The sequence below is a fragment of the Python bivittatus genome, unplaced genomic scaffold (assembly GCF_059951505.1).
Source record: "Python bivittatus isolate LINGU-HERP-01145 unplaced genomic scaffold, Pbiv_v1 ctg000570_np1212, whole genome shotgun sequence".
In the NCBI taxonomy this organism is placed as follows: Eukaryota; Metazoa; Chordata; class Lepidosauria; order Squamata; family Pythonidae; genus Python; species Python bivittatus.
The window spans coordinates 24043185-24070531 of record NW_028277097.1 but is presented as its reverse complement, the minus strand read 5'-3'; the positions used below and the strand labels follow the sequence as shown (position 1 = coordinate 24070531).

Sequence of the window (27347 nt, the reverse complement as noted above, 5' to 3'; positions counted from 1 at the left end):
AGGGCATGATGACAAAATCAATAGCAATCTCTGCAGTTAGGTTTAGCCTCAGAGGTGCACACGGGAGTTTTAGAAAAGTCAGCCCTGATTTCTACATCTACCTCCCCAGAACTCATTTCGCAGTGGCTTGCTTGACAAAGCAGATTTTGGGAACGTGCTCCAGAAACACGTACCTGATAAGCTGAAGGTGGTCTCCTGGACCAGCACCCCTGCATCCCTGCCCCACCACCGGAAAGCAACAGGATCAGCACTGCATTTCTCTGCACAAAAAACTCTAGGCGTTTTTAGCAGTGCATAACTTCGTAACGTTTATTAATGGCGAAACATAATTCCTGTCAAACTGGATGACTGGAACCCACCCAAGAACAATCTCACATCAGTTGTCATTTCCTTTTTTCATGTGGCTAGTTATTCACTCAGTTCCTGAACTGACAATTCCTGCGTTAACAGTTCAGTGTTTTCATTTTTTTCCTCCAAAACTAAACAATGCAAGGGAAGTGTATTCCATCCAGTTATGTCTTGTAAATATTTACAAGCAGTCCAATAAAAATGAGTTTCCAGTAAAAGCTCTGAATATGTTTGAATGCATAACATGTAAGCAACATTAAGTGCATTTCCATGCCCCGTACAACCCTCAGCACACACAGATACAGGCACACGCTCTCTGCTGCTTGCTATATTTCAGTTCCGAGGCTGGTAGCTACTGGAATTTTTCATTTACAAGTTGTAATTATACAGCCTGTAAAAATGAATGTGGCAGGGTCTGTGCAAATAAAGCCTGAAGTCAGTCCGTCCTGCTTAATTAGTGGTTTAGGACAACAGAAGTGTTTCCAGAGAGTTTTATGAGTCTTGGTCCACAGGGAAGTTCCGGATGCTTCGGCCCACATTCAGCTCCGCCGCGTGCTTCTTCCCTTTGGGGGAAACAGGGGGCAGAGGCAGACCTGAGCATCAGGAGAGACCGAAGTGGGCTCACCTCGACCCTCGAAAACCTTGCCTTCAAATGGTTCGTGAGAACCACTGCAAGTCAGCCAGGCCAAGACACCATTTTCTGTCATTCGCATCCTGTGCGCTGTGATGCCATGACAAGCAAAATGTCACGGAGCGGCTGGAGATGCTCAAAAACTATGGAAAATGTCTTCTGCAAACTAGTGCCAGTTGGATGCAAGCAGAGAGGCCTCCCCAATATCCACACACCCTGCCACAGCCAGCTCCCTTAACAAGCCAGGATGAGCAAGGATCAAACTCTCCTACCAACAAGCCAGCTGATCCAAGGCTCCTCTGCGCAATCTCCGGTGCCCCGGGATAAGCGGCTGCAGAGGGCACATCGCTTCGGCTCGGGCCCTGGGGAAGCTGAGCCACCCCAGACGCAGACCGCCTCATCCAGGCAGCTTCTGGCAAATGGGCAACCCAGCTGCCCTCCATTTTCTTGCGGGGGGCCCAGAATAAGAGGGTTAAGCGCTGCCCAATGAAGCCTCCACCGGTCAATATTGTAAGGGCGTTAACAGGGGCCAAAATGAGCTTTCTTCCCTGCTGTCCTTCGCCCCCCCATCCCTTCAGAACGGGCCTCCTTCTCCTTGCAACCCCGTCGCACCGCAGCCACCATCCGGCGTGAAAGCTCACGGGCAGGGATTCCCTCACCTGGGCAGGCAAAGGCACCGGTGCCATCGCCCGCCGCAGCTCAGCTCACCTATCCGGGACAGGATCCGAGGCAACTCCGGGGAACGAACCACGGAACGACGTCTGGCTTCCCAAGACATGACCGCAACACTCGCCGGGAGGGAAGACAGCCCCAGGGAAGGACGGAGACGTTTGCTGGTCTCCGCATTGCCCTTCCTCTGCCTCTTCGCCCCACTCGCTGAGCGCTCGAAAAGGAGGGAGCTGCTGGCGAAGCCTCGGCCATGCTCCCCACCAGCCCTGGAGCGTCACGGGGGGGGAGCAGGAAGGCCGCTGCGAGGAGCAAGGTCCTCCTCACAGGCCACGCGAACCGTGCAAAGAGACCTCCCTGCCACCAGGTAGCTGCTCTTACGAAGCACAGAGCCGACCACAGGGCTGGCCCAAGAGAGAAAAAACACAGCCTGAACTGGCAGAGGCAAAGTGGGAAGGAAAATAATAGCAAGCCAAGAAGATGGTAGCCAGATTTCCAAATTTTGCAAAAAATAAATATTGATTCGACCTTACCCAGTTATTTAAACACAGCGTTTCTCTCTCCATCTGTCCCGCCCCCGCCCTTCTGGCAGCCCTACGGGAAGGGAGAGAAGAACGCAGCCGCAGGGATCGCCTTCTGCCCCCAAGGCGCAGGCCCACAGACCGCTGGACGGAATCATGGGGCTGCTTCCAGGATATTGGGGGGGGCGGTTCTGCAAGTGCCCACTAAACGCTCCCGCTTGGTTCCTGCTTGCTTGAAGGGGCAGGCGGCAATGCCTCCCCACACGTGTTTCAGACCAGAGCGTTTGGCCTGGGCAGGATTTAGTTCGGGCACTACCGGGATGGGCTGATCCGTGGCAAGAACCGAACGCAGGAGAGCAGGAGCGCTCATGCTCTGTGCTTCCCCTCAACTCCTCCCCAGCCTCCTGCCACCAGCCGCAGGGACAGACTCAATGCCCCAGCCTGATGCTTTCTCATGTTGGCCACATGCTGTCAAAATGTTAAAAAAAAAAAAAAACAAAAAAAAAACCAAATTAAGCTGGAGTTCCCCAAAGTTGGCCCTAGTACAGCTGTCCCGTGCAAAACGCCGGACCCTGAGCCCTGGCCTTTATAGCAGAAGCCCCCGGCCCCCACATCTTCCACTACTGCAGAAAGGCCTTCTGGTGTATAAACAAGCCCCAGCACCCCAGTTTTAATTTCCGTGGTCAAGTTCTGGAGGTCTCAAAATAGATGACACCCAAGGCAAGTGAGAGAAAATAGCTTTACCTGGACCGCAGTCTTTTGAAAGGAAGGATACAAATTCCCCACTTCACCTTGTAACTTTTGCAAGGTGAAGAAGAAAAATCAGCGTAGCTTCACAGACCCTTAGAGCTGCACAGGAGCATTGAGCGCATCCATCTCAACCCTCCGCTCAGCGCAGGCCGCCCAATCCATGTGTCCCAGATGGCGGGTCCAGCCTCTGCTTGAGCGCACGCAGCGGAGGGGAGCTTACCTGTCAAGCCACTGCTAGTGCTGGGAAGCTTGTTCTGTTACGCAAATGGCGCCTCCATCCTGCAACTTAAATCCATTATTTCATGTCCTGCACCGCGGGGTGATAGAAAACATGCTTTTCTGGGTGAAGATCTTTGCAGCTATCGGAAGACTGCTACCCCCATCTCCGCTCCACCATCTTTTCACAAGCCTTAACCACCCAGCTCCTTCAATCGCTCTTCACAGGATGGGCGTCTCTAGTCCTTGTTCCTTCTCAGTTTCCTGCAATGAGCCTCTTCCAATTTCTCTGGATGGTTTTTAAAGAGAGGTGCCCAAGACGAGACACGGGACTCCCGGTGGGGTCTGACCAGTGCGGACTAGAGTGGAGAAGGAAGCCTCGCCTTGAGAATATTAGGGAGCGATCTAGGAAAGACCACGCAGACAGCCTTTTGAAAGGATTCCTCACCCAAGACTGCTTGATGCCACAGCAGAAGACAAAGAGAAAACTCAGTGTTCCTCTGGTGGCCTCTTAGGAGCCAGACCGTGAGGGTCAGGGAACCAGGACCGGGTTACGCCGTTCCATCAGGCTGGTCTTGCTGGGAAACCAAGGCCTGGCTAGGTGGGCCTTCCGTCTGATCCGACAACGCGCGCACGTCCAGAGGTGCCCACCTCTAGGATGCCCGCCCTCTGGGGCTCTCACCTAAATGACAAAGCAAGCACTGCGCCACAACCTCTGTCCCTCATGTGCATGCACAACATTGCATGCCCAACACTGAAGGGGAGGAGTACGTGCTGCGGTGCCACGATGCTCATGTTGTCCTCTTGACAAAAGTACTGGGTCTGGCACTCACCCTTTGTGCAAGATTCATGCTCCTTTTTATGAGAACTCTCACTGCCGAACAAGCAGTGGAAATGCTTCGTCGTTTGGCACAAATTAACCTCTGGAGCTACAGTATTTTGCGGTGATCATCACTGCACGGTTCCATAAAATACTCCTCAACTAGCAGGGCAAACCAGGAGTAGAATCTGGCAGGGAAAGCTAGGGGGAGAGGCTGCGACCCAGCTGCTCTGGGGAAAGGACCGGGGAAACCAAGGGGGCAAGGCCTCGAAAGGTCTTGCTTTCAAATGCCAGCTCAGAAGCTGGTGAAGCACCTTCCACTTGGGATCTAGTCCGGGATGAACACGCTGACCTGGCATGACCTGGTTCAGAGAGGGGAGGGGTAATTAGCTCCCCCATCAAGCCACTATGCGAGTGCCAGCCTTTCGAGGGAGGCCAGGTCAGAAAGCAAACCCTGCAAGGACTGCTGGAGCTCCACTTCATTGTTCTGGGGTATAAGGACGGCATCTCGGAAGGCTGCCAGGGTTCCCTCGGATACGAAAGAGGATCAAGGCAGGGCTACGCTGTCTCTCTCTCTCACACTCCCTCCTCTCCCGGGGCTGAGGGGTCATTTATTGTGCCCCTATCTGTTAATGGCCCACCTTCCCCAACTATATTTGTTTTCCTCTCTCGGGGGGTAACGTCCCACGATTGGAGGGAGAGGGAGGTTGTGGCCGTCACGTCTACAAACTCCGTCTGACGGGCCAGAAGCTCCTCCCGGCCGTTTTGGCAGTCTGGGTTGTCTGCAGGGTCTGCAACGCTGCAGGGCTACAGTGAGCGCATTGTCCACCCCATTTCATAACAGCCTCTCTCTTTTTGAACTAGCCAGGGTGAACTCTGCCCCCCGGCACTGTCTGGCAGGACGTCAGTGTCCACGCTGAGGTTGCGTGGACCCATCTCAGCAGGAATCTGGCCCCACCCAGGCAGGAGGACATGTGCTAGATGTGGTAGTCTGTCCCCCGATTTATTCTCCTGCAATGGACAGACCGCGCTCTGCTTGTCTTCGGACTTACAGCTGCTCCAAGTCCCAGCTGTCATGGAGGGCCAGTTAGGCCAATCCAATCCAAGGACCGGAGGCTGTTGGGAAAATTCCTCATCAGCTGCCAGCAATATTGTTGATGCCCCGGAGAGAGCCTGGGCCGCCAACGCTGCTGCTCCAAAGGACCCTCTTTTCTCTCCCACAGACCATTCAGCCCCTTGGCTCGCTAAGGAGTTGAGCAAGGCAGCTGAAGGGAACATATCCTGGAGCTTCAGCGGAGGAACTCGCGGACCCTCAGATGAGCATGGCACGGGGCCCATCTAAAGGACCACGCGAAGTCCTCCTCTGCTGAGTGGAGACAGCAAAGCTCGTTACTTCTCCGCCTCCGCTGCATCTGCAGAGACAAAGCTGGTAGTGCTTCTTCTACCAGGGGTGGACTGGATGACCCTTGTGCACCCTTCCAACTTCGCCACTCTACCATGCTTATCTGTCACAGGTAACAGCCATAATAAGTGAACCAGTCAGATCGGTGACTCTTATCCATGAGCTAATGCTATCGTCTTGACTACCGCAATATGCTTGGTCTGAGACTACCCCTGGAAAGTGTTCAGAATCTGGTACAAGATATGACAGCTGGGGGATAACCGGAGTAAGGTACGAGGATCACAGGATCATCTAATGCATCTCCTGACTGAGCTGACCTGGTAACCAGGGTTTTTAAAGCCCTACAGCGCTCACAGCCTCCTTACCCAAGGAAATGCCTCTCCGTCAAGATGCAAAGGGTCAACCAGAGGCTTCTTTCGAAACGCGCCTGAGCCAGAGACCCTTCGCCGTGCACTTGGGAGCAGACCCCCTCCTGCACTGCCGTGGGACTAAAAATGCCCTTCCCTCAGAGTGGTGTTTGGCATTCATGAAAAATCTGCAAAATGCATCTTTTTTGCCAGGACTTGATTGTTTACCCATTTCAATTTCTGCTTTAACCGTTTATATTCTGTTTCCTAAATTTCATTAGCTGCCTTGCATATTCACCAGAGTAAAAAAATAAATCAAAGGAGCATCTACAAAGCAAGTAAGTAATAAATAAAAGTAACCTTGATGTCGGCGCAGCCTGCCTCTGACGACGACGGGCCGAGCACTAGCCACAGGAATGTTCCTTATTAACTCCCCGGAGCATCCGCCTGGCTGCCGCTGAGAAAGCTGCGTGCTCTTTTAATTCCCCTAGGAAGGAAGGCTTACTACAGCTGGTGGAAGGAAAAATAAACATTCATGCGAGAGGTGTTGACAGCTCCCAAATCCGTCAGAGACAACCTGACCAAATCACAAGGTTTTCCGGGGCTTTCCCCCTCAAGTTCCTTTCAGTGCTAACCTTTGAAGATCACGGTGAATTTCCTAGAGGTCAGTCCGTGCCGAGGGCCACCAAGGAGCTCAGAAGACAAGTCCAGCCAAGGTGGTTCAGCCTCTGCTTTCCAAAAAGGGGACTTCTTCCCTTCTGCAAAGCAACTGGGTCCTCCATCTTGCGGACCACGCTATTAAGCTACCCCACAAGGGCGCCTCTGAGCACACGCATTTCTCCCCTCCCACGTTCAGCCTATGGGGCAGCACTCACGATCATGTTCTGGCTCGGAATGGGCAAGCATTATGGGGCTTACTTCCAAGGTAGAAGAGATCACACCCCAGGGTCTGCCAGATGCACAGGACTGCACCTCCCATAATTCTCCGGGTCTGCGAGAGTTGCAACCAAAATAACCGGAGGGCGCCAGATTGGGAAAGACAATACAAAGAAACACTCAAATCCCCCTGCACGTAACATGCCTTCATGTGTTCCAAAAAGACAAAAAATGTCTTTGATGCGCTGATTTGCCGGCTGTTCCGATTCCAAACACCCCAGAGTGAAAAAGCTCAACTGCCAAAATCCCAAGTCATCCCAGGATGCCAACTCACGCTCAACGCCCACTTCCTGCTGCTGGCAAACCACAGGATTAGACTGATCGCCACAACCAGGCAGATTCTGCAAGGGCCACAGGCAAGCAAGGTATCACGCGCATCGTGACCTCATCACACAAATGACACGAATTCTGGAGCCCGTATCAGTTGCACGAGGCACACGACATCACTTGCCCTGAGGAGCTAACCCATGGATGCCCACAAAGAGGGCCCACAGGCCATACTGTCATTCTCTTTCCAACAATTTTCTAAGGTTACCATTTCCCCAAAACACACATTGAAAAACAGAGCACCCCTTTGACAAGGTAACCCAAGTAGGTTTATCAAATCCTAAACTTTTCCAATATCGACAGACTTTCTGCTTTGCTTAGTAATTTCTCAGCCTGCTAGTCATATTTTCCCTGCCCAAATCAGAACACAGCACCACGCTTATCCTCCATAAAGCAATCCATTTCCAAACATTTAGAAGGAAAAGGGCATCTTAAAATGGCCGGGGCATGTTCATAAAGCTGAGCTACCCAGATCAAGCCCAAGGGACGCCTGCTCCCAGCCAACTAGCAGACAGACCTGCCAATCTTCCGGACAAACCACGCTCAGGTCAACATCTGTACTGCTGGACGCTTCCCACGCTGCAATTTTGGTTCGCTGAAGCAACTCCCGAGAGTCCTCTTGGCCACGCATCCACAGCTACCGCTTTCGAACGGAGCGTGCCAGCCCGGGCTCCCACGTTGGAGGAGGAAACAGCCTGGCCCTGCCACTGGCTGGGAAGGGAGGTCATCCTCTTCCACGCCATGCGTGAAGATCCAGGAGGAGCAGCTAACGCCTCCCCACCTTAAGCCACTCACAAGGGACTCCTATCGGCAGCCCCAACCTCACTGTTCACCCAGAATAAAATGGGGTTTCGCAGCGCCAGGTGGCCCTGGCACTCAGCTGCCCTTTGGGCAGGGGAAAGAGACGCAAAGCCATCGCTGGGAGCGAGAGCCCCAGAGCTCCCTCCAGCCACGCAGTGCCCGCTTGAAATGGCAGAGGGGATTTTCCCCACCTCTTGCTAGAAGAGGCTTTAATGCAGGGGAGGCGCAGCCCGAGACACGGGCCTGCCAAGCCCTGCCAGGAGACGCAGCAGCAAAAGCAAAAGCAAAAGCAAAAAAAAAAAAAGCAGGCAAAAGCTGAACCCGTGGAAGTCCAGGGGTCTGCATTTCTGCCCCCACAGCCCCCGCCTCTGCGGTGGGCCCACGCTTCGAGCATGCCAGGGGCCAACCCCCAACTCGGTGAAAGGGACCGACCTCACCTGCCGCTCGGGTTCCTCCAGCGAGGACGTCTGCGCATCATTAATGGAAAAGCAGAGCAGCCACAGCTTTGCTGCTTCGTTAATTCAAAATGCAGGCGATCAATTCCGTTTCATTCCAGAGTGATGATTTAAAATTTAAATATTCCTCAAGTGGCTTTCTGGTCTGTTAAGGGGCTGCAACAGACAAGTAAAATTCGGTGCAGGCTGGTGGGAGGCGCAAGGGGAGGATCAATACTCTCCCCAGCAGATGAAAATGCTTCCGGTGAGCCTCGGGGATGCCCTCCCGTCAGCATTCAGCCACTGCACTGCCAGGGCAAAATGGGGGAGCGCCTCCACGCTCAAGGCGTTGGGACGGCGCCCCTCGGGGACACCCTGAGTGCTCCCACCCCGCACCCTCAGCCTGCACCTGGCCACGCGCAATTCCCCGTCTCCCCCCAATGGGACCCGGGTACAGCTTTGCTCACCCCTAACTTCTCCAGACCTCGGCTTTCCTTTCCACACAGCGATTCCAAACTTTTAAAAATTATCCTGACGAGCAGTGTTTGCAGAGCAGGCAACAGATGTCCTCGTGGCGGCTGGCCACAAAGCAGAAAGGCCCCGCAAGCCAGCCAGCCAGCCACTGAACTGGGTAAACTAGCCACGACATAAAATCAAAGCAAATGAAGCCCCAGCAGTAGCCCACGAGTGCCAAATAAAGTAAAAGTCCTGGGGAATAAAGAGGCGCCCCAGCATCCCCTAATCCCCAGGATTAGATCCCACTTCCCAAAGGCCCTCCCCGAATCCCACCCCTTTGAAGATCTGCAGAGGACGAGAGAAGCATGAGCCGGATCTGGCCGTCCTGGTCAGTCCCGCTCTGCGTCCTCCGGTCTGATTTTCCTGCCCCGTTTCCAAAGGCAGCCCCGGGGACCGCAGCAGGAATCCAAGGGAACGGAGGGGCCACTCGGAGGCGGGAAGCAGCACTTCTGCCGAAGAGGATTTCTGCGCCACCGCCCGCCCCAAGCGCATCTCCAGCGGGAACCCCGGATCACAAAGGAAGCCCAACAGCAAACCCGATGCCCCGGAGGAGCTCGAGCCGCCTCCCCAAGAAGATCACCCTCCCCCCCGCCCCTGGGCAGACATACTATCGACTCACAGCATCCTTGTCTTCTCTAGACTGAGTCTCGGCTTACTGGCCCTCATCCAGTCCATTATTGCTGCAAGGCCAGGAATCCAAACCTGGCACGGATCCATACCCAACCCCTCCCCCTCCCCCTCCCCCATCCCAGTTTCAAATATTGCAAAGTGATCAGCAACACTCCTTTCCATAACACGAAAGCAGAGCCCTCTTTTTGCGTTAAGAGGAAGACCCCCCCCCCAGAATGGCAAACCTTTCAGGATACCATCCCCCAAGCAGGACGGAGGGGAACCTGGTTCTGGATGGACCGGGTCCTGCTTACCACCAGCCACCGTAAATAGCAGATGGCCCAGCGCTTATCATGCATAAAAAAAGAGGGGAATCCCTGCCTTTCAGGGTGACCTACTCATGGCTCCTTAAGGAACGCAGCAAAGCACAGAGTCCTGCCTTCTCATCTCAGCAGCTGCAATATGAATTACGGACTGGGAGCTGCTCTGGTGGAATCCAGTCCTCGCTCCGTCATTTCAAGCATCCTCGTGCATTTCAGCTTGCAAAGGTCTGCTGGGCCCATCCGCCTGAACACCGGCGGCGATGGAAAGCATGGGTGAAACAACGTTCTCTGGAGCTATGGAGTGGCCGGGTGCAAATTGCCCAAGGCGAGCCCCACTTTCCTGGCCTTGGGGGGAGGGCCTGCATCTTGGCCTTCTCCTGCTCCCGGCCTCGGGTGCGCTGGACTGGTGACCCGAAGCCTGTTTACCACGTGCCCAGAGCGTCTGTGCCAACTGCAAGGAACCACCAGGGCTCTTCACGAAGGAAACACCACCCTCCCAAGCGACAGGCACCCTACCCTTCCCAACCCCAGGATCAGGCCTTCCGAGCGCCCTATTTCAGAAACGGTTCGTTCAGCCAATTCTGCCTTTGGTTTCCCAGCACTCCTTTCGGGCTGCCCAGATTTCTTAGAAACCCCATTAGCTGGAATCAAACTTTCTTCTTTTAAAACAGAAAGCAAACAAGTGAAGCTCTTTGAGACTTCGAGGGCCAGCCCCAAAGAGAAGGGGCTCGCCGGCAGCCTGCCACACAAGGGAAGTGCCCGGGGAGAGGCTGCCGGCTGCTGCAGAGGCCCTTCCTGATGGTCGTTAAGACAAGATTGCCCCATGCCATCTACTGAAAAACGGAGCCAGCCAAGTAAACCCGAATTGCCCCTGCCGAGAATCCATGACCGGGAATGCAAAACAATCTCGGAATAGTTGTGGGCTTTGGTCCCACGTCCACGGGGCCCAAGAGCATCAATCCCACTGCCGGCCATTTGCAGCCCTGGCACTGTGCTTCCAGGGCTCAGGGTCGTGCCCGCTCCTCAGTTCTTGGCGGGGCTGCAAGGAGGCAAACCAACTTTGTTGCCCCGTGCAAGCGGCCCCCGTTGAGCTGGAGGCACAAATTGGGAGGACCCTAGTAGCACCTTTCCCGACTGGCACATTAGTCAGAACGTGAGCATCTGCCTTTCAATAAAACATGTTAGTCGGCAAAGGTGCTACTGGTCTCCTGCTGATGTTTCGCTGCCGCAGACTAACAGGGCTCTCCTCCTGCAATGTCTACCGCGAGGAGCTGGAGGGAGATTCCACAAATGGGACCCCTTAACCGAAACCAAAGCTCTCTGTTCCCCCGGCCCTCGAGGGATCCAGTGGGGCTGATCTGACCCCATCAATGCAGGAAGAGGTAATCAAGAGAAAATCTGGGACTTCTTTACACACTGTGCAGCAGATTAAAGGCTAACAACATCCTTAAGTTGGGAGAGAGCCACCGACAAAGTTTACGGCAAAGTTTCTGACAAATTTCGGCTTTGCAATGTAAGCTCTTAATCCAACCCAGAGAATACCTCAAGGGAGGAGGCCCCCACCCACATAATTCTCACAAATACTACTTTTTTTGTAAATGGCCAAACAAGTACATTTAACAGGGAGAGTCACCAGAGTTCTGTTTTCATTTTTCTTACAACTTGCCTTTCAGGGCAAGACATCTGTCTTACAACTGCCTTCTTGCCTACTTCTCCTTGCAACCCCACAACTCTAATATGAGCCTCCAAACCCCACTGAATGGATAAAACAGTCAGTAACAATCATTCATCGGCAACAGACAGTTGGGAAGAGTGAAGAGCACAGAGAACCAGTATACAGAGCGGGACACTCCTGAGACTTTGCAGGACGCCCAAAGCCGCTTCGTGTCCACTAATTGTCCAGAAAGCGCTTCCCTACGGTTTATAAAATGCTCCTTTGTAGTGAGGCTTGGTCCCCTTCCCACCTCCCCACGCCTGGAGCACCTTGGAAAGGAATAAAAACCAAGCACAGAAATTTGCCTTTGGCTTGGGAGCACACAGCTAGCTGCCTGACCTGTTCTGCTCCTTAAAAGCTGGGACAAATATAAGAAGATTGGAGAAAAGGGGGGGGGGCTGGCTCTTCCCCATATCCCAGGATCCAGCCTACCCGAATGGCCCCAACCCTAGAGCAGAGTAGGGTGGCCAGTTGCGTAATATTCCTCCCCTCCCAGTAAGAGCAATAATACAAGACCCTAAATAGTTCTTCAGCAGGAGCCGGTTAAGCCTGTAAAAAGCTGAGTTTCATTCAACTTAAATATTGTCCCCTGCCACTTTTCACCATCATCCATTGTCTGGAAGGGAAATTTAGGGGAAAATAGGAGAGGAGAGGAGAGGAGAGGAGAGGAGAGGAGAGGAGAGGAGGGGAGGGGGCTGCTCCTTCTTCCCCAGTTGGTCCCTACTCTAGAGAGCTGTGAAGAAAGAGACAGTTATGGGCAGCACCCCCCCATCGGAAACTTTACTGCAAGTCTTCTGCCAAGTCTCGGCAGAGAATTGATGGGTGGGGGGGTTACAGTAACGGAACAAACCTTCCTTGCCTTAGCCAGCGTCGGCTCTCTTCTTGCCGGGGGGGGGGGCGTTTATATGCAGAGATGCCTCGTTTCCCCCTGCAATTTTATTCTGAGCGTTTTCCTTGCGCGGCTGGGCTTCCGAAAGCGGGCGACCAAGCCGCCTGCGACCCCCCGCGCTCCTCCCGACCTCAAGCCGGGCAGACCCGGGCGGCGGGAAGGGGACCCGAAGGAGGGGAGGGGGAGGGGCCACGCAGGGAGGCCGCCCTCCCGCGCTGCCCCCTCCGCCCGCGGCGGGCAGGAAGCCCCGGGCGCCCTCGGAGCGCGGCGTCCGGGGCCCGCGCCTGGACCTGCACGCGGCCGGGCGGGCTCCGGAGGGCAGCGAGCCCCGCCGCGAGCCCCGCGTCTCCCTTTCCGAGGTGGCCGCGGCTAATCCCGATCCTCTCCCCGCCCCCCGCCCCCCGCGCAATGCCGGGCGGCGCAAGAGGCGCCGGACTGGCCGCAGCCGCTCTGCCCCGCAGGAGACCAGGGCGGGGAGGGGGCATGAACCTGCCGCCGCCCGGCAGGAGCAGAGGCCCCTCCGAGCCGCCCCCGCGCCCACGGCCCCGCGCCCGAGGGCGGCGGGAAGGCGATCGGGCGAGCCGGCGGGCACTTCCGCCCCGGCACAGGCGATCGGCGCCGACGGGGACGCGCCGGGGGGAGAAGAGCCCGCAGCTACCTGGCCGGAGCCGGGACGCCACGCCCCCGGGGGAAAGTTGCCGCTCGGAGGGCGGCGGGAGAAGCCCGCGAAGCAGTCCGGGCAGGGGGCGGGCGGGCGGCTGGTGCCCTTCCCCTCCGCCGAGCCCGGCGCCCACCAGCTCCCCGCCGCTCCGGCACTCACCGCGTCCGCCCCGCGTCCTCGGCGCGTCCGGCTCGCCAGCGCTCCGGCTCCCCCGCTCGCCCCCGGGCTGCCCGGCGGTGCCAGCCGCGTCGCGACGCGCCTCCTCGCCTCTGCTCGGCTCGGCTCGGCTCGGCTCTCCCGGCGGCGGCGGCAGCGTCAGCGGCGGCGCCTCTCCCGCACCGGCTGCGAAGAGAGCGGCGGAGCGAGGAAGACGCGCTTTTAAGCTCGCCCCCCCGCCCCACCCCCCATGTGACCAGCCGGGCGGGCGGAGGGAGGGCGGAGGCAGGCGGGCGGGCGGGCGGAGGCGGCGGCCGGCCTCTCCCCGAGCGGGACTCGGACGCCCCGAAAGGAGCGAGCGCCGGGGGCCTGGAGCGCGGCCGGGGCTCGAGGCGGGGGCTCCATCCCCTGCGAGCCGGCCCTGCCCAGCGCGAGAAGCGGCTCTCCCCGAGGGAGCCCGCCGGGGCGGAGCCGGGCCGAGCCGAGCCGAGCCGAGCCTGCCTGGACTGCCGGGGGCCGCGCTCGCGGGGCCGACCCCGCGCCCTCCGCCCCAGCGCGGCCGCGCTGCACCCGCCGGCGCCCCGCCAGCGCCGCTCCGGAACCGCCGAGCGGCCGGGCCAGGGGAGCCGCGCGCCACGCCGTGGCCGCCGGCAGGTGCCGAGGCTGGCGGAGACGAGCGAGGCGCCGGCGGCCCCGGCCGAGGCCGCCCTTCTGGCCGGGGCGGGCGCCCCTCGGGAGAGCCGCGGCGCGGTCCCCCAGCCCGAGTCGCCCGAGCCCCAGCGCAGCGTGAGCGCGCCCGGCGCTCGGGTGGGCGGCGGGCTGTGCCCGCGGTCCTCGTCGCGGAAGGGCAGCGGCCTCCTTCCGAGGCAGGCGGGAGCTGCCGCCCGGGGAGCGGGCGAGCGGGCGCGGGTCTGCAGGTGCGCGCGCCCCGCGGCGGCAGAGCCCTTCCGGCGCTGCGGGACTGGGGAGGAGGGCGCCGCCCGCGACGGGTTGGGCGCAGCTGGTCACGGACGAGTCGCGGGCAGGACCGCTCCGTCGGGCCGCGCGCCAGGCCGGCCGGGAGCTTCGCCCTCGCCCCCCGGAAGGCGGCTGGAGCGCGCGGGGCGTCGGGGCTGCCGGGCGCTGCCTCGCCGGCGAAGCGCTGCCGGGCGCGCTGGCGAGCTGGCACGCTGACGGCCGAGCGAGCGAGAGAGACGCGGGCCGCCGCCGCCGGGGAACGTGCGGGCTGGCGCGCCCCTTCGCTCGCTTTTGCCGCCGAGGTTCGCCGTCCCATCGTAAGCGGGGCCCTCCGTCCCCGTTGAGCGCGCCTCCCATCGTCCGCAGCCCGGAGCGGCCGCTCTGCGAGGCCCCCGCGCTGTTGCTGGGACGGAAGAGGTCGCCCGTCCCGCCGCGCCTCCGGCAGGAGCCTTCCCCGGCGCGACCCTCCCGACGGATATGAAGCGAAAGAAGAGCAAAGGCGAGAGCGCCTCTGGGCACGGGCAGTCTGTGTCCCCTTGCCAGGGAGGACAGGCTCCCGCGCATCTGGAGGCTGTAAGAACAGGCCTCACCCTGGCACTGAGCTTCAATTCTCACCGGATCCTCCTTTTTTTCTCAGCCGAGGCAGGCCCACCGCCAGAGCTGGTCCCAGCTTCCCCAGCCCGGTGCCCTCCTGATTGGGTGGTCAGATTCTCCGGATTGGACATGAGGTCCCGGCTGTCCAGAGGGCACCACGTTGGGGAAATAGCCCCTCAGAGCTTTCTAAAGATACCAGCCTTTGGGATCCCTGCGGAAGATCAGAGGCGGTTTCTTCGGAAGAGAAGGGCTTGTCTTAGGTGGCCAGAATGGCCCCCAGAGGTGCTTCTCTTGGGCTTTGAAACTGGGCCGAACAGTTGCTTTGGGGTCTCTTTGGAAATGCGGAGTGCCCCCCCCCAGCCTTTCTGCAGCCGATGTTGCAGGACAAGAGGAGGGTATGGGGCACAGAGAGCCATTTGCCCAGCATTGTTTATGCCTTTATGAGCTGCATTTTAATATTGCTCTAAGCTGAAAGTGTCGCCAAATAAGGTTAAAACGCCAATAGAACACAAATGTAATAAACCTGAATACATAATGTAAAACCTACAACAAATTACACTGGCGACAGAATAAAACTAAGAGAAGTGGAGAATGAGCAAAGAAAATGCTTAAAAACAAAATATGTTTCTTTCATTTAAAATGTTTTTATGCATCTTTGGGGGCAGCACTTAATAAGGGGCAAACATAAGAAAACAACATTAAGATTTGAATTAAGAGCTAAGATTAGATGCCTCCGTAAATTATTGGGCCGAAATATTTCAAGGCCTCGGAAAAGAAGCGAAGTCTTTACAGGCTCTGTGGACGATGGGGGCTGAAGTACAACTTACCTGAAGGCACCCATTTCTCAGATGGTGCAGCTACTGACGTGAAGCCAGGGGACCCCAGAGGCTGGTGCTCCAGATGAAATACTGGACCGTCTCCAGAAGGTATTGGGAGAAATGGATTTTTAAGCAAGTTCCCGTAAGTGGAAAGACACCGACACGCATCCCAGGCCCACTGGCAAGGCCCACGGGCACCACAAACTAACTGGCAGGCTGCAAGATGCCGGTTTCAGCAGGGAAATCACAAGTGATGGTGCGGAGCCTGGCCCTGCCATCTTCGCCCTCACCGAGACACACGCATTTCTCCCCCGTTTCCCCGTTCCTGGAACTGCAGCCCTTGTTGAATTGGGGGTGGGCTGGAGATGGTCAGACAGGCAACTGACCACTTTCAGAATGAAAAGCCACCTTGCCTCCCAGAGAATCCTTTGCGCTTGCACAAAGGGGGGCTTGGGTGGGCGGGGCTATCCCACACATCCCACGCGTGGGGCCTTTCCCCACGGCTGAATTGGGGTTCTCCGCCCTCTTTAAGAAGGCAGAAAAACTCTTCTGGTGTGAAACAGCTGTTCCTGCTGCCCATTTCCAGGTGCTGCGATCCCCAACTTCTCTCCGAGGCGGTGGGTGCAAAGCCTGGCAGATCTGAGCCCCCGCCCCACCGGTCCTTGGGCAGGGCTGGGATAAAAGGGGAGCGCGTGGCCTCCCACTCCAGCTACTCAGGCCTTCAGCCCGTCCAGCTCCTGGGCTGGGGGACTGATGAAGGCTGCATCCTCTGGACAGGTCGGGGTGAGGGGCAAGTGGGGAAAGGCAGAGACCCCCCAGGATCCCCTAGGAGGGGAGTCTCTTCCTCTGCTCCCTCAGCCGTCCTACCCAGAGCATCACTGCCGGCTGCTGCTAAGAGGGAAGTAGATCTTGAAAGCTGCTGCCGGGGGACTGCTGCTCAAGGCCCCTTCCATCCTTGCTTTCTGTTCCACCTGCCCTCTCCTGCCCTGTCCTGCCAGGGGTGGAACGGGGGCAGCAGGGAAAGCAGAAGAGGTGCCCCAGGTCCCTGCAGCTACCTGTCTCAAGTGGGTTGAAGGGTCAAGGGGGTACTGTGTCTGTATTGCTCAGGAGCAGACCCTCTTTTCTAGCTGCCCCCATCTCTTCACCCCTTCCTTCAAATCCCTCTCTAATCTGGCTGACCCATTTCTTTCTGAAACTGACTAAGTGATGCTGAACAGACACAAAACAAGAATCATGGGGTGTTTGTCCCCTAATGATTTCTCCTCGCTTGCCAAAGATACGACTTCCCCACCCCCACCCCCCATTTCTGAAAAGGGAAAAGTATTTGACTCCATTTTCATCTCCGTAAATGCCTTCATTCAAACAGAGGTTGGGAACAGTTGTGCGATTTACGTCTGGGGGAAGGCATTGGGGCTTGGGGGGAGGGCCCCTTTCCTGGAGCATCCGGGAGGGCCACCCATCCTCATCAAGGAGGGATTCTGCCAGGAACAATATCCAGGGGCCTCCCATCTTATGACCCCTTGGTGGCAAGGACTCCCTGTGCCCGCCTCCTTGCCCAATCAGACAGCGGTGCAATCTCACCCCCATTCCAACAGTGCCCGGGCACCAGCGCCTGCCTGTTATGTGGCACTCTGAGAATCCTGCCCTCCCCTAGCCTCTGAGGAAGGGCAGAGCAGAGACCCCGACCCAAGTCAGTCAGCTGCTAGAATCTCACTCAGAGGCCAGCAGAATCAGCCATAACTGGGCAGAAGGGAAAATCTCAGAGCAAATCCTCAGCCATTGTTACGAAGCATCCCCGACAGAGCGGATCCGAAGAGGAAGAGATGCACAGACAGGACCGCTGGCGTTGCTCCCGCGCCACGGGCACTGGCTCAGGAGGGCAGAGAGCCTGTTCGGACAGCACCCAAGCCAGGTTAAAACAAACGCCACCTGGCATGTCAAGTCAGTGCAGCCATTACATCTCACCCTCCCTGGATAAACATGGTGCGTGAACCCCTCCACTTAGGACATCCTTCAAGTCCCTTGTTCCTCTTCCCAGAGCCTGTTCCAGTTTCTCGGAATCCTTCTTCAAGGGTGGCACCAAAACTCATGGTGGGGTAGAAGACTGTGGACAATAGTGGACAATTACTGTAATTCCTGTGAACTGGAAATTACACTTCACTTGGTACACCCTAGAATTGGATTTGCCTTCTTTGCAGCCACATCATGCAGGTGGCTCATATTATGTTGTAATCAATGTTTATTCCACGATCTTTCTTCTCAGGTGCTATGACCAGCCAAGTTTCCCCTCTCCTATTCGTGCACGCTAGATTTTCATTTCCTAGGTGAAGACCTCTGCGCTTGTCTCTGTTGACTTTCATTCTACTACTTTCTCCGACTTACCAAGATTGTTCTGCATTTTCTTTCTGCCTTCTGGGGTAACAGCTCTTCTACCCACCTTGTGTTATCTGCAAATGGAGAATTCAAAACAGCCTGCGCAGAACAGCAGTGCTGAATCTCTGTCCTACAACAACCCTAGTTTTAATTCTTCTAGCGCTCTGAAACCCAACACTGCTAGAACGCAGCATTTTTGGAGCAAAAGGCAAAAATGAAAAAAGTCGACCAGGAATTTGGTGATGCTGGGTCTGCAAATGGGGTTCTGGAGGGCTGGGTGGGAAGCAGGGCCCGTCGTTAGGAGGCTGCCAAACAGCATATAATCCTGCATCGGAACTACTTGGGGGAGCTGCTCGCGCAGATCCCGCGTGAACGGACTTTTGGCCCTTCCCTTGGTTCCCCCAACCAGGGGCGTGCACGTTCCTCAGGCCACGACGGCCTTGGGACAGAGGCCTCCTTGCATGGAGTCACAAAGATGAAAGCTAGTTCGATATTACTGGTATCCCTTTTAATTAATGAGCTGAATTTTAACAAGCCTCTATGGTGACTCCTGGCCCCTTCACATTTGTGTTCGTTCCCAAGTACTGTATAATAAGCACAACGATTGAACACACATCACACAGAACACACACCAACCATCCAAACAGTGCAATCCTGGAGTCACAATGTCTTTCCAACTTTGAAGAGAAAGCTTTTTGCTGCCTCTTACGGTCAGAAAATCCATGGCTCTTCATATAATGATTTATTCCAAGTTTTCAGTACCCAAATAAAAAGTCAATTTAAATCTTTAAAGGCCATTGATCTTTATCGTATTAGCAAAGTTTACCATACTAACAAAATTTCAGAGATTAAATCAAAACAGGCCAATAGTGAAATAAGCCCATCCTTTTTATATCCCCAGTTCAGTGAGGTTGACCACTAGCCCTTCGAAAACATTCTTTAGGGTGTCCAGTGATCCTGAAAGACAATATTTTCTTCAATTAATCTCAACTGAAGATCAGAAGACACATGCTAAAGACTTTTTAAGATCTTTGACCATTGATTTGTTAACGTGGGGCGTTCCAACTCTTTATTCCAGCACTAAATAACTAATATGTACCTTAACAGCCGTCTTCAATCGTTTGTGAAAAATAACTAGACTTAACATCATTCAAAAGACTTCCCAACTTTGACAATAATGCAGGAATTTTAGATACTGTTAGTGCAGCTGGACCAAACCACAAATTCAAAAGACATTTTGACTGAATCTACTGTTATTTCACCATTTGGGGCACTTCAAATCCTTCTTGCAAATAACTCACATGGTTTAAAAACTAGATCAGGTTTTTTTTTTTAATCTGTTCAATCATGTCCGATTCTCGGAGACTGCCTGAGCAAGTCCCTGCAGCTTTCTTGGCAAGGTTTTTCAAAGTGGTTTGCCCTTGCCTGCTTCCTAGGGCTGAGAGAGAGGGACTGCCCAAGGTCATTCGGCTGGCTTCGTGCCGAAGGCGGGACTAGAACTCGGGGTCTCCCGGTTTCTAGCCGGTTGCCTCAACCGCTACACCAGACTGGCTCTCCAGGTGAGCTATAAGATGATCCACTTCTGTTGGCTAAAAGAAAACCCTGCATTTTTTAAACGGCCGGAGGTGCGAAGTGAGAGAGGAGCAACTTTGCAGGGCCTTCCCATGTAGCATCTGGGTCTTCATCTGTGGCCGCTGGTTTACTTGGGGCTGTCCCAGGTGAGAGACAAGGCAGGGGACGGGCCTCCCCTTGCATGGTGGGAGAGAGTGAGGTGTCGCCCTCGCTGCCCACATGTGAACGGGAGGCTGCCTGGGGGTGGAGGGCTTGCCATGTTGAGTTATAGGAAAGAACTGTCAACGTGTGAAGAACTGGATGGTGGTGTCGATGAGATGCAGCCCAGTGGAATGGTGCTTTCCACAGTGGCTCTGGTGGGTTGTAGGGATGGGGGTCTGGAGGCACCTTTCTGGTTGTGTGGACAGGGGGTGCTAAGCAGTCCTGTAAGGCAGGTCTTGAGTTGTGTCTGTGCAGTGCTGGGCCGAAGGCGATACAGTAGGTAGCATCAGCTGAACTGTCACCCGATGCTCCCCTCCAGCATGGTGGGGATCTCGACTTCCAATGTGTTTTCTCCCTCCTGGATTGGCCTCCCTCCAAGGTACTGAAGATTGGTGCCAGGCCTGTCTGCAGTAAGGTCACGTTCACTCCTGAGTTGGTGGTGGAGGAAGTGGCAGACGTGGTGCGTATTACTGAAGCCTACGTGGGCGAAGGTGGCAATGTTGCCTTGCCTGAAATCTGCCCAGTTGGGTTTTTGGTCCTCCAGCAACCTCGACACAAAGGCTGCGGAGGGTGGGGGCGGCTTTACAAACTGTTAAACAAGAAACAGTACAAAAGACACAAAACAGAAGTAGGCAGAGAAAACAAACCCAGATGGGAACAAGGAAAAGGAAGAAAATGAGATGCTCTTGGATTCCCATTTTCCCAGGGACATTTCATAGCTTGATATGGTTGACACAATCAAAGACCTTCCTTGACTTCTTTTTGGTATCCTTTGGCTTTCTCAATGATCTAGCCTTGCATTCCTCTGTTTTTTCTAAAGCCACCTGGAACATCTGGCATCTCCCTTTAGGGATCTAATCTGCTTTGGATGATCCTAAGCATTATTTTGCTAGCATGCACATTTAAGGGTATTGCACGATAGTTTGCACAATCTGTCATGTCTCCTTCCTTTGGCATCGGTGTGCAAACTGTTGGCCACTGTGTTGTTCTCCAGATTTGGCACAGCTTGGCTAGAACCTTTACCGTTTCTTCTTCTGTGGGTCACCATATTTCTGAAGATAATCCAGCATCCAGCAATTCCTGTAGCCTCCTGACTTGGTAATGACCAGAGTGCTGATCTAACTTCATCTTCTAATTTTATGTATGTATGTATGTATATGTTTCAAATTTGTCACCGCCCATCTCACTGTGGAGTGACTCTGGGCTGCTTCCAGTAAAAATAGAATAAACATTATACTAGGGATTCTAGTAAATAGAAAATAACTTCAAAAGTATCTTGGATATTGACATCTCTACTGTGTAGAATCTCAGTATATTCCTTCCATATTCATTTAATCTTCTTTGAATCAGTGACTACTGTATCTGTTCATTGACATCCTTTAGCACAGTGTTCCTCAACCTTGGCAGCTTGAAGATGTGTGGACTTCAACTCCCAGAATTCCCCAGCCAGCATGGCTGGCTGGGGAATTCTGGGAATTGAAGTCCACACATCTTCAAGCTGCCAAGGTTGAGGAAACCTGCTTTAGCCATTTGAGGTTGCAACCTCCTTCTGACTTTAGAGTTCTTTTGGAGGACTGACTTTGTTTTTCCATATCAGTTTCCATTTTCAACAGCTTTACGCATGTCATTGCAATACTGCTCCTTGACTTTTCCAACAACCCTCTAAATTCTTTGTTAAGTTCCTTCCTGAGGTCTTCCTCTTTCTTGGCTTTGTCTTCTCTTCCAACCTTGGCAGTTTCCACCATCTGTTCTGATATCCAGTTTGCTTTCTTCTGTTTCTTGCTCTTTGGCAGTCCCTTTTCAAATTCAACCTTAACGTGCTTGATTTTATTCCATAGTTCCTCTAGTTCCCCAGCAATGTGATTGGGGACTTCAAAGCAATTCCTGACCTTCTCCTTGAAAAAGGTAGGTATATGTTCAAGATCATATCACTGGAACTGGTTGGCTTTCTTAGTCTGCTATAGCTTGATGTGGAATTTACACATGAGCAGTCTGCAATCTGTTTCATAGTTAGCCTCTGGCCATGTCTTTGCTGTCGTAACTGAGTTCTTCCACCTCCTTCTGCTACTAATATAATCAGTTTGATTTCTGTGTACACTGTCTGATAATGGTATCCTTTTAGATGTTTGAAGAATGTCTTAGCACTGAAGAAATCATTAGACTGGTAGGAACTGATACATTATTCTCTCTTCTGTTTCCTGGGCCAAACAGTCCAATGATGGTTTCCTTCTTACACATTCCAACTTTGACATTCCAGTCTCCAACCATAAGCAGCACATGTTATATGTTCTATCAATTTCAGATTGAACTTGACCATAACACTTGTTAACCTTCTCTTCTTCTGCATTAGTGGCTGGAGCATACACTTGAAAGATCATCATATTAAAGGGTTGTCCATGAAGTCTAATCAATATTATTCAGTCATGGATTGCATTGTAGCCAAGTCCTGTCCCTGCTATACCCTTCCTAACTATAAAAGCAGCGCTCTTTCTTCTTTGCTTGTCACGTCCGGAGTAATAAACGGCGCGATCTTCTGACCGAACGTCCATCTCGGTTCACGGATGCCTGAGATGCCGATCCGTAGTCACCTCGTTCCATCTTTCACCGTGCTGAGTTTTCGCACATCCATGCTTCCTGCGTTCCGCGTTCCCCTCGTAACCCTGTCTTTGCAGCTTCGGGCTTTCTTTTCCGGCCCGGCCGCGCCAGGGCCAGCGCCCCTGAGGGCTTCAACCCGGCCACGTCCCAAACACCCTCGGTCTCCCGAAGGCCCTCCGGCTCTCCCCCTGTCGTATGCTGAATGCCGGTCAACCCGGGGGGCCCGTCGTGTACTGTCGACCGCTCTGTGTTGTCTGTCACGTGGTTTCCTTGGCAAAAATACAGGTGTGGTTTACCGCGGCCTTCTCCCGCGCAGTGTGAAATGTCGCCTTTGGCATTGTCGCTGAAGCGCTCCTCCGCCCCCAGCACCTTCCCGCATAACTCTTGCCCAATAGAGGCGCCTGCTGGTTTTAGCTGGGCAGTGGGGTGACCTTCAGGCCTTGGGCGGCCCTGCTGGGAGCATATACTCTTGGCGTACACTGCCAACCTTCTTCGCCCATCCCTCCCAGGAGCACCTCTACCACAATGAGGCAGCATACAGCAACAACAACAATATTAATAATACCACAAGTAAGTATGATAATACCAACAATGAATTCCTACACAAAATGCTACTGCTGAAGATGATGGATGGCTGACCAACGGGTATGTGCAATTTGGTGGCAGAATCTGGGAGATGTGGGCAGCCCCCGAGACCCTCCTCTGGAGGACAGGGTTGTGCAACTCTTGGAAATGAATCATGACAAAATCAGGTGCAAAGTAAATGTTTACTTTCTCTGAAAATGATTATTTTTGTAGAGGGAAACACGAGTTGGATGAGTAGATGGCACAAAAATCTTTTTAATCAGTCAAACAAACAACCAGTCAATAAATCAAATTGCAAAGCCATCTTCAAGCAAGCCTCAAAACAGGTGGATCTTAATTTTTATATGTCCACATACAGATATACATGATATGAATTTGCATCACTGTTTCAACAATTATCCTGCCCTGACATGACCTAATGACTTGTACCAAATACAGTGTTCAAATATATTGGTGTTCTCTGGCATGTTTATGAAAAAAGGGTGAAATGCTATGATGTGACATACAACAGTCTTTCTAGCAAATAACATGTGCTGCATTTCAGAGCATGGTAAGTTGGGGTACTTTGAATTTCGGTTGTTTTATGGCTGAGCTTGGTGTGAACCCAGCAACATTTGAGTAATTTATGGTTCAATGCATTGCAGGAACCCAGAAAAAGAATCCTTTCACTACTCAGAGTCAGCATGGTGGGTGAACACAGCGAAAGTGAGACTTCAATAAAGTGACTTGTATCTCAAGTGGAGGTCCATAAACTGAACATACCTCTGAGTTGGTGGGGTGCGGCCAACACAATGCTAGCTTGAAAGGTTGTCTCCAGATTAGAGATTGTTCCTTGTAAAGAACAGTGTGAGTGTGCTTGGGGTAAAACTGGGTTTGATTGTTTTGACTGTGGCCAAAATGGGCCTGAACTGTTAGTAACTATTGTTAGCAAGGAATTCTGCATGTGACCCAAATGTGACTAACTCTGGGAACCTAGTCTGCACTTTCCCTACTTTACTTAAAAGGTATTGTAGGAGGAGAACTTAGTCTAAGGTAGTAAACAATCAGGAGGAGTCTGGTGGCACCTTTTCTGACTAACAAATTTTATGAGAAGCCACAAGCTTCCCTTCAAAGGGGAATCTGAAAGCCTCGGTTGACCCAGGCATGAAGAGCTTTCAAAGGGCCCGTCTGGACATGGCCACAGCATGGAAGGTTGTGACTTGGAAGGTAAAATGAAAGAACAGTACAGAGCATAAATTAACAAATGAAAAGAAAGAAAGGAAAATCAATGCATTACGTGTCTGTGAAACTAAGAGAAAAGGGAAGGATGTAATAGATCTGCATGAAGTTGGTCACAGCTCATGGAATGGAGTTGAGAATACAGGCAGGGATGTGAAGGTGTAGTCTTAATTATGATCGAAAGGGCTACAGTGTAGGCCATACTGGATGGAATGGAATCATCTTGGTTATTGTGGGTACCCATGAAGGTGGGTACCTAGGAATAATCGATAGGTCGATGAGAATTGCTAGTTATGCTTTAGTGTATGCTGGTAATGGAAAAATAGAGATTGTTGTTGTTCAGTCACTAAGTCGTGTCCGACTCTTCGTGACCCCATGAACCATATTGCGCCAGGCCTTCCTGTCCTTCACTGCCTCCCTGAGTTGGCTCAGTTTCATGCTCATTGCTTCAGTGATGCTATCTAACCATCTCATCCTCTGCCGTCCTCTTCTCCTCTTGCCTTCCATCTTTCCCAGCATCAGGGTCTTCTCCAAAGAGATCTCTCTTCGCATTAGGTGACCAAAGTATCTGAGCTTGAGCTTCATTATCGATCCTTCCAATGAGCAATCAGGGTTGATTTCCTTAAAATAGAGATTAGTTCTGGGGGAAAAACTTGAGCAACATTGTTTTGAGTGAACGTGATATGGAGATTTCTTTTCTAGTTAGGTGACAAAATTGAATGAGTGGAAATGAGATGAGAGAGTACTGAAAGAGATTGGGCCTCAAAGACTTGAGAATAAATGAGAATGGTGACTACGCAGTGAGTAGGTATTTGGTCAAAGATCCATTGGTTTTGAAGACATGGTTTAAGAATATACCTATGGTTTAAGCATACGTATGTATGTGTGTCAAAGAAAGGAAAATAAATCTAAAAAGAATGATGATTTGATTGCTTATGATCAAAAAATTGAGAGAACTAGTAACAAAACAATGGTGATGAGAGAGTCTGAATCTGGGATAAAGCATTTTTGGGGAGTGACAAAAGTAGATCTTGGGGAAAAATGGACACGGAAGAAAAGGGAAGAAGCTGAAACTCCAGGGAGTAGATTGGGGTTAGATATTGGAACGTCCTGACGGAAAGGCCTGTCAGCCAGTGAACCAGGTTGCCCTCCTTCCCCCTTCACTGGAGGTCCCCAGACAAAGGCGGGGTAGTCACTGGCCTGAAACGCTTTAGCAGATCTTCTGCGGAACAGGGGGCTGGACTCAGTGGCTCTTGCTAAGTGAAAGAAACTGTAGGAAGAGGGGATACAAATTGGGCCTTTGCTAGCTTTGGGACCAACTTCTTGAGGTTGTTGGGTCACCTAGAGAGACCGAAGTTGCTCAGATCAGAAACGGGTGCTAGGAAGGCAAAGCGGATGGGCGGAAAGGAAGGGGAAGGCTGGGAACGCTGTGGCTGAATGGGGAGTTGAGGAGGTGCTGCACAGAGAGGGGTGGGAGCAGCAACAGGCAGCTGAGGATCCACGCGGGGACACGGGGGAAGCAGGGAGGCCTTGCAGGGAGGAAGGGGCGGGGGGCAGTGAGTGGGGCGGGGGGGAACTAGGTGTGGTTTGCCTTCCCTGCCCTCCTCTCAGGCCTTCAGCGTCTTTGGCTCCCCTTTGGTTGCTGCTTTCCTGCACGTTCTTACGCCTAAAGGGAAGGCAGTGATGGGTATGGAGGCAAGGACATGTGTCTTTATGCATATATGTATGATTTCCTGTCTGGGCTGGAAAGTGAGGAGGTCTTTATTAAAATATACTGCAAATTATTCAATCTTCATTTATATGTATTCTGCCTTTTTAAGAACTCATGAGCGGCATCCAGATTCAGTTAATACAACAAACCATGCTTGATCATATGTTGGGGGTGGCACTTTGCTGCTCAGGAGAAACAGCCACAACAAGGATGCCCGTGGGGGTGGTCAAAAAAGTCAGGATGGTGACCACAACCATGCAATGTTGCAGTACATATAAAAAGGGCAGGGCTTCAGTTGTGGCCACCATCTTGTCTTTTTTGACACCCCCCCCCCCCAGACACCCCATCATCAAACAGAAGGAGGATTGGGAAAAGCAGCATTGAAGGAACGCTATCGTGGAGAACACGGCAGGTTAAATTAAAACTGTATTTGCATTTATGGTCCTCTGTATTTGCAACCATTTTATTCCAGGGACTTTTCAAGGCTTGGAGAAGCCCTGGAGCCAGATGGTCTTTGGCGCCCCTCTGCCCGACTTCCTCCTTGCTCCATCGTTGGTCAGTTCCTTGCTTCCTGGTTTCCTGCCCTTGGAAGTGAATTGCTCGGTCACTGACGCACCGGCTCTGATTCCTGTGACCATCTCAGTGGACTGGACTTCAGAAGAGCCTCCCCTTTGTCCTGCCTGGCTAACCTGAAAGGGGATCCAGAACACAAAGCTGCTCCTGGGAGCTCCTACGGCAGTGACCAGCCCTCGGCTACCCTTGGCTGATCCTGGAAAGCAACTTGGATGGAAGACCACTAAGATGCCCCGAACGTGGGAAATGGAAAAACATGTCAGAAGGTGGCATTGGCAGTCGGGAAGGTTGTCAGCAGACATACCTGGGTATGATGTCCATGGACTCACCAAGGGCTGACAGCGACTGGAGAAGGCATTGGTTCTGACCCCATTCATGACATTCAATGATCGCTCACCAGGCATGGAGGATTAAAGGGAGGACCCCCCTTCCTGCCATGGGGTGAGTTCCACTCCCTTCCCTTGAAATAGGCAGGATGTGCCAGGAGCAGAGGACCCCCCAACGTGCCCAGAGGTGCTGCTGGTGGCGGCTGTGGTGCTCACCATAGCCCAGGGAGGCTCAAGCAGTGCCCCATCCGAGCTCCAGGTGGAGGGTGGTGGAGAAAAATGGCAGGTCCCTGCTGAGGTGGTGGCACCTAGCTGACCTGGGCTTGTCTTTGACGCTAAGCAGAGTTGGACTTGGTTTGTATTTGGATGAGAGCCGGCCAGGAAACCCCACAGTTCTAGGCTAGACTGGGAAGTCAAAGATATATTTGGGAATTGCAAATCGTGTGTTCAAAGGCTGCTGCTGGCCACCGACCAAGGGGGCATTGATTAGATCAGTCCATTAGCTGAAGCCTAGGCAGGGCATCTGCGGCTCATCGTTTCTTTACGCATTAGATGAATATCCTGCCTTTATTTTGTGCAACTGAAGGGGATGCACGTAATGCTCCCTCCTTCTGTTTCCCAAAACAACAACCCTATGAGGTGGGCTGGGCTGAGAGAGAGGGGCTGGCCCGAAGTTGCAAGACTGGGGACCTGGTTATTCTCTTCTCTTCTTCAAGGCTCTCAAAGAAGCCGCTAAAATGATGAGAAGCAAAAGCAG

The 27347-nt window shown here is 53.4% G+C and overlaps 1 protein-coding gene across 2 annotated transcripts in view; it reads right to left on the bottom strand.

Annotated features, from left to right (window-relative positions):
• Positions 1-13242, bottom strand: part of CNTFR (ciliary neurotrophic factor receptor) — a 303394-nt gene extending 290152 nt beyond the window's left edge. For both annotated transcript variants that reach the window (XM_088152656.1, XM_088152658.1), the window contains exon 1: positions 13071-13242. The gene's annotated coding sequence lies outside the window, so the exon portion shown is untranslated. The remainder of the gene's footprint in view (positions 1-13070) is intronic.
• Positions 13243-27347: the final 14105 nt, after the last annotated feature.